The 12,390-nt window shown below is 54.4% G+C and overlaps 1 long non-coding RNA gene across 1 annotated transcript; it reads left to right on the top strand.

Annotated features, from left to right (window-relative positions):
• Nucleotides 1-10,477: 10,477 nt before the first annotated feature.
• On the top strand, nt 10,478-11,885 carry LOC119563774. The gene is made up of 3 exons (XR_005222375.2): nt 10,478-10,569; nt 11,127-11,216; nt 11,802-11,885. It is a non-coding gene; the product is annotated as an uncharacterized LOC119563774 (long non-coding RNA).
• Nucleotides 11,886-12,390: the final 505 nt, after the last annotated feature.

Here is a 12,390-nt window from a genome sequence, read left to right as displayed (position 1 = left end):
CACTTCCCATTCAGCAATCTGGGAAAGTCCGGGTGGTCATACCCCTGACACCCCTTCAGGGGTCATGGCCCTGGGCTCACATCCCACCACTTGGAGGGGAGTGGCAGGGCGGGCTGCTCAGAGACAGCCCTGGGCAACGTCACCTTCCGGCCCACTCTTCAGAGCCTGTTCCCTCTCCAGTGCTGCGTGACGGGCTGTGGGCACCCCAATGCTGAATCCAGGCAGTCGCTGGCAGTAACTGTAGGTATCAAACACAGGGCATGTACTGTTCCCAGCACCCCGCACTGGGAGGGAAATGTAGGGTGGTGTTTCTCTGACCCCATTCCTCTCTTGACTGTCCGAGTCATGGGGCTTTAGGTTCCAGTCTTTGTAATGTGTCCCTGCCACATGGTCTCCAAACAGCGGGCTTCATGGTGACACTGGGTGTGCTTTTCTCATAGGAAGGGACAGGTCAGAGGACAGTTACTGTTTGCTGCATCTTCTCTTGTTATGAACCTTTTGCCCTGTGGGCTGTAGTGTGCTATTCACAATGAAATTGCAGGCTTGTAGCTAAATGCAGTGTGATTATTTTTATGCCTTATGTACCGAGTTCACCACTGTTGAAATAAATATTACGGGGGCTTCCTAGTTCCGTTGAGCGCTGACTCACTGAGCCCTATCTCATCAGACACAGGGAAGGAAACGGTTCTTTGCACAGGATAGTCCTAGGAGCTTGTGGTTAGTTGAGGCCCAACAGGGCAAATTGCTGAGCCCCTCCCTGCCTCATCCGTGTTGAGCTGTACGTTGCTCTTTTTTGACCCGCTCCGTGTGGCATCATCTGTTTCACCATCAGCAGGAGCAGGCCTACTTTAGCTTCAGGAAGATTGTGAGCATGCCCATTAAATGTCTGCCTTCATCACTAGGTCACCTGCACTTGCAGCGGCTAGGGAGAAAAAGGGAGGGAGGGTGGATTCTCCAACAGAGCAGCAGCTGAGCAGTGAACTCCATCTGGCCTCTCTGTGGCAACTCAAAACCGGGGCGCGCGGGCGGGCCTCTTGGGCGGAGCAGGAATCAGGTCTCCCGGGTGGAGCAGGAGTCGGTAAAGTGGCATTGGAGCCCGGGGTCAGAGATGGAGTCAGAGGCCAGGTGCCCGAGGTCAGAGCCACCGTCAGGGATCGGAACCGAGGGTCAGGACCGGGTTACCTGGAGTGAGGCAAGGCAGGAGCAAGGCTGGGAACAAGCGTGCGCTAACTCAGCCCTGGGCGAATGCTCTGAGCAGCCGCTGCCCTGCTGCTGCATGGCTTAAGAGCTGGGCTGCTACCTCCTCCGACCAAGCCGGGCCGGCTGCCTGCTGCAGGCCACCGCCACGCACTCAGTTGCCTGCAGACTGGCTCTGCTGCAGGCCCTGACTCCAGACAAAAGGATGGGCTCGTGGTTAAGACGCTGGACTGGGAGTCAGACGATCTGGGTTCAATTCCCGGCTGTGTGTGACTGTGAGCAAGGCAGGTCATCTCTCTCTGCCTCAGTTTCCTCCATCTGTAAAACTGAGATAACGGCACTTCCTGTTCCCGGAGTGCCTTGTACACGTAAATAGCTAATCGAGAAGGCGCTGGTAGCAGGCGCTTAAGAATAGGTTTGGGGTTTGCAGAACCAGTGCTGCTCGTGGTGGTTGTGCAACTGCAAATGGCTTTCTCCAGCAGCTCCAGGATGTGCCCCTCCCTCACCAGGGAGCTTCAGCTGATCCAAATCAGGTTTCTCTACAAGCACCGCAGCCGCTGAAAACCAGATTAAACACGACTCCATGCTAGTCCGTCCTCTGCTCTGATCGGGGGCAACGGCTCGCGGCGATCAATAACAGTACGAGGAGCCCGTGTCACCTGACTGCCCCAGAAGCTGACGAAGGAGATGATTAAATCTCCATCCTGTGGACAGTCGAATACTCCCCCGCCCGAAATAGGGGAGATGTCACCCAGGGCTGCATCAAATGGAAAGTGAGCAGCTTGGCTGAGAAGGCAACAGTGACATCTAGGGCTCTCCAGAGGGACAGCCTGGTTCCTAGCTCACCCATCCGCACAAGAGCTGTCCGGCTGGCGGACCGCCCCTCTGGGGTGCCTTCCTCCCCTCTGTCCGTTAGGGCTCTTTCGGGCTAAAACCCCCACCCGCACGGAGGCCCTGCTGGATCCCTGTGCTTTCCCAGGCACGCAGCAGGGTTAGCTGGGCCGCTCTAAAGGCCAGTCAAGGCACGGCCCGTTTCCTGCTGCTCCTGGGCCTCCGTTCCTGCCCCACCCCTCCTTTCTAGAGCCCCTTCCCCAGGATATGGGCCCGGGTTACCACCTGGCCAATCACAAGCCCTGGGCACAGAGAGCTCCTCTGAGATTATGCCACTGCTGCGTGCCAGCCACCAGGGGCGTACCCGACGCCGAGGGCACCGATTCCTCGAACGATGATCGTCTCCTAACGCGGTGCATGGCTCAGAGCCAGGCCGCAGGTGGTGACCTGCTGGCCACGCTCCCCCGCTGCATGCGGTGTATCGGCACAGCGTCCCTGTGCGGTGGGAGCAGTGGTTCTGGGAGGGGGGATTCTGAGAGGCGCACACCCAGAGAGACACCTGAGACGGTTCCCGAGGGACTCACGCTGGCTTCTTTCTCTCTCTCTCTCAAGGGAAGTTTTGCAGCCCTGGCACCGTGTGCTAGCTTAACTCAACATGGGCAGGTTTGGGGCCCTCTGTTCGAAGGGAGGGGATGCTGTGAGAGGGGAGAGCCTTGCTGGGGCAGGCAGGGGATGCAGGGAGCAGTGCGATTCCAGAGGAGAACAGGGTGGGAGGCTACATAAGGTTGGTGTGCGAGATACACCCTCCAGCAGAGACAGACGTCAGCAACGGCTTCTGCACGGCACCCAAGTGGTGGTTTGGATCGACGCTGACTCTGAACCGGTTTGTGCAGCTGTCCAAGAGAAAGCCTCACTCTTCCGAGCACAACGGCCCCCAGGACACTGCCCCTTCCAGGAACCTGCCTGGGCCCCACCTTCCCACCACGGGCACCATGCATCGGCGGCCGATGCAGCAGGGTTAGATGTTCCGACTGTGAGGTCTACAAGCACCCCCAGAAGCCGCATGCACACAGAGCAGCTCTCCTGAATCTGCTAGCACTCTGCTGGCTTGCGCCTGAGCAGCATGGGCTTTGGAAGACGGGGACCACGTCTGCTATGGGGGGGGGGGCACAGCTGGCCTTGCAAAAAGAACCCCTCACTGTTACAATCCTTTGGCTTCTTGGGGAAAAAATGACTGGCCAGTGGGGAGGGCTTTTGTAACAGTCGGTGGCTTGTCGTTCCAGACTGGACGGGATGGACATACGGGTGTTGAGGAGGACAGATGTTGGAAAATGCTTAGCAATAGCTGACTTCTGGCTGCTTGCTTGAGTGGTTAACCACAGCAGTAAGCCAGCTCCCTGAAGGAGATAACTTGCTTTGCAGGCTTTGCACCTCCCAGCACAACTCGGCAAATAAGCTGAGTATGTCCTAGCCCCGTGTAATCTCATATGAAGCAGGCAATGCGTGAGCCATTATGGTCTTCTGTTATAGTGGGGAGCTTTGAAGCAGGCAAAGCAGCGGGACAGAGGCCACTGAATTTAGGTAAGACCGATGATCCAGGGGAGATATCCTGCATGTTCCTGAGTAGGACTTTGGATCACAGACTAAACTGACCCAAGAGAATCTGTCCAGGCTTTTATATCACATGGAACCCCTGCATGCAGGGACAGGACTTTGGGAGTGTTATGGGCTCCCCTATGCGGCAGACGTAATCAATAAAGCCCATGGTTAATGTGTTTCAATAGAGAGTCTCAGTGTCTTGATTTAAGGAGCTTCTCAGTAACCTTGGAGAGAACCAGAATGCTCTTGGAACTTGCATGCATTAAGCACCCCCAAAGGTCCAGTAATTCCCTGTCTCCCTCTGAAGTGCAGATCCAGGGGAAAACAGCTCTTTCAGTCTTGGCTGTGCAGATCTGAGTGCCAGGGGAGCAGAGATTAGCAATGAGGAGATCTCAGAGGGTTTGGAGGCCAGCGCATGGAATTTCATTTTAGTTGCACAGAGATGCCTGGAGACAGCACAGTGCAGAGATTGCTGTTCTTGGCTTTCTCTGGGGAAACGCATTGGAGACCAATGTTTTCACTGAGGTTTGAAAGCCAAGAAATGGAATTTGACAGTAGGAGCTTTCCAGTGTTGGATATTGTTCATCTACCTACTAGCTAAAATGAAATGCAGGGAGCAATAGTCTCTCTTAGCCACGCTGTTCATGCCTTAGATCTGCAACTTTTCATAGGACTTGTGCAAAGCTGAGACCTCTGCCTGTGTCCAGGGAGCAAAGTGACTCAACGTTTCTCTGGATGTCCACGTTGGTAGAGTTTTCAGACCGAGAGCAGCAGGAAGAAATCACCTGGCTTATTTTAGGGGCTTGCTCAGCTCTGAATAAGATGCTGGTTGGGTTTATGCTAGAACATGGTATTGTCAGTAGAGGGCGCTGAGACTTTGCCCATTTCAGGGCTGCATTGGTGAGGTAGCTCCATGCGCGAGCAATGCATGGAAGGGGAGCACCTGGGATGGACTCTGGTAGCTTGAATGTTTTTCAATTATATTTTAAAAAAAATCATGTACTGAATTTAAAAATACAGCTCGTTAAAATATGCAAAGGGCTTTTCTGCTCTGCTGCTAATGTTAAGAGGGTCTTTCTGTGTGGGTGGCTGTGACAGACCCAGACCAGTGGAGTACAGGAGTCTGGTCTTATTGGGATCCACGAAGTGAGCAGGCGAAGCCCGTCCACTGCTAAAGGATCCCCACCCAGCCTAAGGGGGGGGGTCCACAGGACCTGGAAAACGAAACAATTACGGGGGACAACTAATGAACAACAGGGACAGGAGTGCGGTCAAAGGGTCAAACAAAGGGAACCTGACGGGGACACCGAGCAGAGAACCCCGGACAGCGCCCACCGCTCCTCAAAGGCGTCAAGGGAGTCAGTGGACACCGCCCAGAGGAACTCTGCCCGGAGACCTGAACGGACAGAGGATCGGAAATAGGCCCCACAGTCGCAGGAGACTCCATCGGCAAACCTCCTTACCCTGGTTTTATAGATGGCCACTTTAGCCAGGGCCAGGAGGAGGTTGACCAGGAGGTCCCGTGACTTAGTGGGGCCACGGACAGGGAGTGCGTAGATAAGAAGGTGAGGAGAAAAGTGCAACCAAAACCTTAACAAAATATTGGTGAGGAGCCGGAATAGGGGCTGCAACCTGGCGCACTCCAGGTAGACGTGCGCCAGGGTTTCCCTCACGCCGCAAAAGGGGCAGGTGTCCGGGATTGGGGTAAACCGCGCCAAGTACATGCCCGTGCTCACGGCCCCGTGTAGGAGCCGCCAACTGATATCCCCGGCGGGCCTCGGGACTAAGGTGGAATAGAGGCTGGTCCACCGGGGCTCCTCACCCTCTAGAGGTGGCAGGAGGTCTCACCACTTTGTGTCAGGGCGGGACACGAGGGTGAGGACATGAAGTGTGTGGAGCACGAGCGTGTAGAGATGTTGTTTTGGCGCGGTCTGGAACCGGACCGGCTGCAGCTCGTGCAGCCGGCTCACGGTGAAGGGGCGGGGGGGTCGGTCGGGTCCACGGGGCAGGGGCCCGATGAAAAGGTCTGGAGGGCCTGGGGTGGAGGGTGGGCGGGGCGCGCCCTCTCGCAGGACCCGGTCGAGGTAAACCCGAGCAGCGGGCGGCAAAGCGGCCCTCACCTCCTGAAGTACGCGCAGGGCAGTACGAGGTCTGGAGAGCCCCATGCGCTGAGCGAGCGTCAGGGGATCCAGCCAGTCTCCCCGGTCGTAGTCCAGGAGGCGTCCGACTTTGGTGACTTCTGCCAGGACCAACCTCTGGCGCACCGAGGGGGACTCCGCCGCCTGCACATGGAGGTAGGGGTTGTGTAGCAGGGGCTCCGCGAGGAGATCTTCCCCCACGGAGGCCGCCACGGACCTGGTCGCTGCAAACAGTTTCCAGGTCCGGAGGAGGTCCTGGTAGAAGACCGGCAGCCCGGAGAGGTCTCGCGGAAGACCCCTCGGATGGAGATAAAAGAGCTGCCGGTCATATCGGAGCCCTCGGAGGCGGCGCAGGAAGGCGTGCGCCAATATGCTCCACGCCGGACTCCGTGCACCATAAAGGAGCCTCTGCAGGGCCTGGAGGCGGAAGACATGGACCTGAGTGCGGAGACATTTCAGGCCCTGCCCTCCCTCCTCCAGGGGCAGATGGAGAACCCCTGCAGAGACCCAGTGCAGTCCTGACCAGAAGAACTCCAGAATCAACTTCCGGAGGTTGGCCAGGAAATCCGGGGCCGGGACCAGGGTGTTGAGCCGGTACCAGAGCATGGACAGGACTAGTTGATTGAGCACCAGTGCCCTCCCTCGAAAGGACAGACACCGGAGTAGTACAGGAATCTGGTAGAAGGCAAATATACTGGCCACTGGATGAAAAGTTTTCTGTTCCCTGAGTGACCAGAGCAGGGGCTGCCTTAGAGCAATCAAGAACCTGCTAGAACCAATTAAGACAGGCAAGCTAATTAAGACACCTGGAGCCAATTAAGAACATACTAGAATCCATTATGGCAGGCAGACTCATCAGGACGCCTGGTTTAAAAAGGACCTCCCATCAGTTAGGGGAGGGTGTGCAAGGAGCGGGGAGTGAGAAGGCATGCTGCCGGAGGACCGAGGAGTACAAGCGTGATCAGGCTTCAGGAGGAAGGTCCTGCGGTGAGGGTAAAGAAGGTGTTGGGAGGAGGCCATGGGGAAGTAGCCCAGGGACTTGTAGCTGTCACGCAGCTTTTTACAGGAGCCACTGTAGACAGCTGCAACCCACAGGGCCCTGGGCTGGAACCCGGAGTAGAGGGTGGGCCTGGGTTCCCGCCATCCCCCTCAACTCCCTGTTTGAGACAAGAGGAGGTGACCTGGACTGTGGGTCCCACCAGAGGGGAAGGTCCCTGGCCTATCCCCCGCCCCACTAGGTGGGACACAGACTGCGGGGATTGTTCTCCGTTTCCCTCATGCTGGCCAGTGATGAGGTTAGCTGAGTGAACGGCAGGTTTGAGCCACTAGCAAACGTGGCCAAACTGAAGGCAGCCGTGAATCTCTGAGGCGAGCAAATCCGCCAATAAGCGCAGGACCCACCAAGGCAGAGGAGGAACGTTGTCAGAGTGGCCTAAAGCAAGAAAACTAGCCACCCCTCCTACCCTTCCCCTCTCTTCACATGCCTGCCTGCAAGTTTGAGCTTTACTGCTCCTGGGAAGAGCCCCTTGCAAGGCCTGGGGCATAACTTGTACATGAGCTTCTCCAGGGCAGCATGGGAGTGACGAGGTTACGCTCGTGCAAGAGATGCACAGTGCAAATGGCCATCAACTGGGGCCCAGCATAGTCCGGGAGCAGCCATAAAGCTGAGATGAGAAGAGTGAGAGCTGGTTGTTAATACAATCCTCTTCCCTCCTCAGATTGCGAGCTGGTACAGATGGGCTCTCAGACCAGAATATACCCCATCGGTACATGTCCACACACGCTCCCTCCATGGCTTTTGGTGATAGCTGGAATGAAAGTAACGTGATGGTTAACCTCAGCTGATGCTCTATGCCCATGCCTGCTCATTCCTAGAACTTTCCTTGTAGAGATCTGTCTTCTCCTGTACACCTGCCCTAGTGCCCTCCCATCACCACTCGTCCCAAGCAACATGCCTCCCCCGTGATCTGCCGGCACCACCTACCTAACCAAACCGCGGGTCTCTCTAGCCAGAGGGTCTGGCCTTCCCCTGAGCTAACAAGCCCATACCTATCTCAAACTTACTCAGAAGCTAACTTCTGCTAACAGGTCGGAGAAGACAGGGAGAAGGACAGGAGAAGGCAGGAAGACAGGAGAAGACCTCTGGCTATGCTGACACCCATTGTTTTTTTAGCCCTCATGATGCTAATATGTGATGTCTGGTTACTTGCTATGGCCCCGATTCAGTAAAGCATCCTTATTCAGCTTCAGTGGTTTGCTGAACAGGGATGGGCATGAGCGTATCTTTCATTGCTTTCCTGAATCCTGGGCGCTGTGTATGTTGTCTACACGCTCCGACAAAACCAGCTGCTTCTAGCACCTGCGCTCACACGGCTGCCGCTGACTCGGAAGAACAGGCCATGTCCGTGTACTACACGATAGCTTTGCATGAATTGTCTTGTTTGAGGTCACTGACTGCGGGTGAACAGCTGCATTATTTGGAGCTGTATTTTCTTCACTAACTGCATAATTTTAAAAAGCTTTTAAACTCCCGACCCCTACCATCCACCCAGTTGTGTGGAAAGGACTTAGCCACTCACAATGAGGCGCAGATTTGACCCTTTAATCTTTGAGTGTCAAAGCATTTTCCATCATAGAATATCAGAGTTGGAAGGGACCTCAGGAGGTCATCTAGTCCAACCCCCTGCTCAAAGCAGGACCAATCCCCAATTTTTGCCCCAGATCCCAAATGGCCCCCTCAAGGATTGAACTCACAACCCTGGGTTTAGCAGGCCAATGCTCAAACCACTGAGCTATCCCTCCCCCCTGCTTTCCTCCTGCTTTCCCCTCAACAACAGCGCCTACCTGCTTTGTTTTGTCCCAGGATAGCAGCTGCTTATCTGAGATCACTGCCATCAAAAGCCTGCTTTGCTTTCTTGTTTAGCTAACTAGTAAATGTTTCGCGAACATCATGCAATGCTTTCACTCTTTGTTTTTTATGAGGAAACTAGATGGGGAGACGTGGCGCTTAGCCCTACTTTTAAAAAGCCATACTGATCATTTTAAAATAATGACTCTCTCCTGTGGGGCCAGTTACATGTATGCACTAAATAATAATCCTTAGCTCTTATACGGCATTTTTCATCCATAGATCTCAAAGAGATTTACAAAGAGTATTGTTATCTCCATTTTACCAATGGGGAAACTGAGGGACAGGAAGTGACTTGCCCAAGGTCACCCAACAGGCCAGTGACCAGGCCAGGAATAGAACCCAGGTGTCCTGAGTCCTAGTCCAATGTTCTATCCACTAGGCCATGCTGCCTCCCACCTGCAGGCCACATCTGAAATCCAATGAAAGCAGTGGCAAGACTCTCATGCGGTCTAGGGCATCGGATAAGGCCCTGAATGGGAGTTTGTTTTCTACTTTTAAGGCCTGCTCCTCCTTCCGCTGAAGGTAATTAACAATCTCCCACTGCTTTCAGCAGAAGCAAGGTGAGGCATGAGTACTTGCACAGTCAGTGCAGCCAGGCCCTGTGCAAGCTTCTCCCGTGTTGCTCTGCAAGCCTGGCCCAGGATGCTATCACTCCTAGGCATCTCTTGTAGGCATCCCGAAATCGGTGGGTGGGCAGGAGTTCCTTAGTGTGATACAAGGGGGTTCAACCAGGAGCCTGGGGCTACAATAAAGGACAGGAAATGGAAGGGAGATAGCAAGAAAAATGCCCCGCCAGTGAGATCGGTTTGACTGTGGAAGAATCTCCTAGGGGAAGTGGTTAAATGAGATTGGAACGACACCACCCTGACCCTGCTCTAGATGGGGTTCCTCCAGGTCTCTGCCTCTGAAATGCCCATTGACCTTGAGACCATCAGACTCCTTTCACTTGTGGCTGATGCTGGGAGAGAAGGGTCTAGGAGAGGGTTTGGAGACAGGATTTCCTTTCCTGTAGCCATTGCAACGTGCATCCCACCCCAGACGAGGGTGGAACATGTGAGGCCTTTCCTGCTGTTCCAGAAACGCTGCCTCTCAGGCCTTGTGATCATTGGGAGGCTGCAGACCAAGGTCGGGACAGTGGAAGAATTTCCCCAGTCAGGCTAATGAGGAGAGAGCGCGCTTTGGGTGTCTGCCACGTGGATGCTGACTGCAGAAGTCACAGTGGGTTTATTTGGAGCATTTCCTTCGTCAGCTGCCATCCTGGCAGAGTTTGTGCACGCCTTAGACCCGTGCTGGCTGCGTCTGGCAGACAGTGCCAAGTCACTGGATCAGAGAAATTCAGAGGTTACTGTGTGTCAGGTTTGTGCGGGGTGAGCAAGCTTGCCTAGGTTGGTTCCTGACACTGTTTCCTTGCAGTATGTTGTGCAGCCACTTGGTGACTCCGCCTTGTCTGCAGAGCCCCAGATGGGGTGCGGATCGCGGTACATGGTGAACAAAGGAGACCAAGCGGGAACCTGAGGCCTGTTTGCATGTGTAGTTGTAGCTGTCTTCTGTAATAAATGCCTCCTGTTTAAGATGGACTGAGGGGCCGAGACTACTACAGTACAGAAGCACAAAATAGCCCACAGACGCTCCACCCAGGGTAGGAATTCCCCATGAATTGTCCAAACTCCTCCTTGCCTGGCCTTCGGTTCAAATCCGGCATAGCCCATACCACCTCAGAACTGGTTGGGAGCTTGCGAGAAGGACAGAGGGATGGGTGTGTCTAAAACCACAATGATTAGCACCAACTGTGTCCCCCTTTTGGGTGCTCTCAGGGAAGAAGCCAAGGAATGAATGGGACATGCAGCCAGACGTCTCCTTTCACCCTCAGCAGCTGGTGCCTGCAGTTCAGAGGTGAGCCCTATTGCCTGGGATGAGTGGGGATGGGCAGTATGTCTACTGGCTGCATTATAGCTATACCATCGAGGTACGGAACGGTCCAGGGCACGTCTGCAGCACCTTCCATCTGAGGAGCTGAGTGCTTTGGAAAATGTAACTCGTTCTCACAGCTCTCCTCGGGGTCCGATCCCCATCTCGTTTGCAGACGGCTCTGCCAAGGTCGCATCGCAAGTCTCCGGCAGATCCAGAGAACGAATCCAGCTCTCTTGATTCCACATTCTAGACATAACCATCTTCTCCCCCTCTTCTCAGTGTGTAGATAAAACTTCCCACTCCAGGACTGTCAACCAGGCACCTTTTGCTGAGAGAGGAACTGAATGAGACAAACTCAGATCCCAGCTGTGGTGCCCTCTTATCTAATAGATATGTGATAGATGTCCTGTTCCATAACAAGCCCTTCCGTTCTTGGGCATGAGCTCTAACCCTGAGATTCCGCTCGCAGACCTAGACTTAAATTCAGTCATTTAGTGTTTCCATTTCTAGGGGTTTTACTTTAAATGTTTCCTTTTTAGTGCTACTTAATAGAGGCCATGGTTTGCTCCTGAACTCGAGCCAGACGTTGGGCACATGACACCAAGGCTGTTGACCCCGAAGGTGGCCAGGTAAGTAGTCCTTTGTCACCAGGACTAAGCTCTGAGCTGGATTTCTTGGTCAAAGTTTGTAATTACACGTGTTGTTTCTGGGTCTAAAGCGGCATTGCCACATGGCTGGGAGTGCTGGGCGGGGCCCAGCAGAGAACGCTGCGGAGGGGTGATCCTGCATTTAATGTTTGTAGCGGAAATTGTCCCATGTGTGACCGTGTGAGGAGTCGGGCAGGAGACGAGAGAGACGAATGCCCTGTGACGCAGATGCCGCACTCGGTCAAAATAGGAAGGAGATTTAGGACTATGGTGGGGCTGCAGACTGGGCCTGGATACTGTGGGCCAAACTCTTAAAGAAGCCACGCACCGCCTGTGCCCTTCCGCTTGGCACTGCGTCTGTTCACCCCATCCACGCAGCTGGGTGCCTGTTTTCCCCGCGCAGCTCGCGTGCCTGCAACAGTCAGTGTTCTGGTGGGGGTGTGAAAAGTTGCCCTGGCTGTCACTGAGCTCGCAGCCTTAAACCCAAGAAGTGCCAACTGGCTGACTCTAGCTGATTCTCATGCTGATTAACAGAACTACTAAGTATGTGTTTTCCCTGTTGTTCAGATGGGGGAAGCGCCATACAGTGGTCACCAGCAACATTTCAGGGGGAGGCAAATTGGAAAAGAAAAGGCTGATAAAGGTTGGTCTTATTTTTCGTACTAATACACCGATTAACGTCTAGGGTACTTAGTCCATGTAGAACTCATTGGCTTAGGTCATGTGACCTTGTCTCCCTCTAGTGGCGGCATCAGCAAGTACAACAGGGTGCCCTTTACCACTATCCGCAGTTACTCCTCCAGCACCAGTGGGAGGAGCTTGTGCTGTTCGGAGGCAGTGACGCCCAGTGGAGAGGCCACTGAGCTGGGAATTGAGGGACCAGCTTCTATTCCCGTCTCTGCCTTGACTTGCCGGGCAACCTCAAGCAAGTCAACTCCCTGCTCTGCGTCTCCGCTTACCATCTGTAAAACGGGGACCGTGATGTGGCCCTCCTTGTCTGAAGTGCCCGGAGAGCTGTGAAAATCTGCTCTGTTGGAGCTAGCATAAGTTTAGTGCTAAGGATCCCAGGGTCAAGCTCCATTTACAGCCCACAGCATGTCGCTGTGGTTTGTTAGACAGAGTCAGGCCAAATTTCTGTTGCAGATGATACTCTCCT

Source organism: Chelonia mydas, chromosome 15 (genome assembly GCF_015237465.2).
Source record: "Chelonia mydas isolate rCheMyd1 chromosome 15, rCheMyd1.pri.v2, whole genome shotgun sequence".
NCBI classification, from domain to species: Eukaryota; Metazoa; Chordata; order Testudines; family Cheloniidae; genus Chelonia; species Chelonia mydas.
The sequence above is the reverse complement of the archived record's forward strand: the minus strand, read 5'-3'. Positions and strand labels throughout refer to the sequence as shown.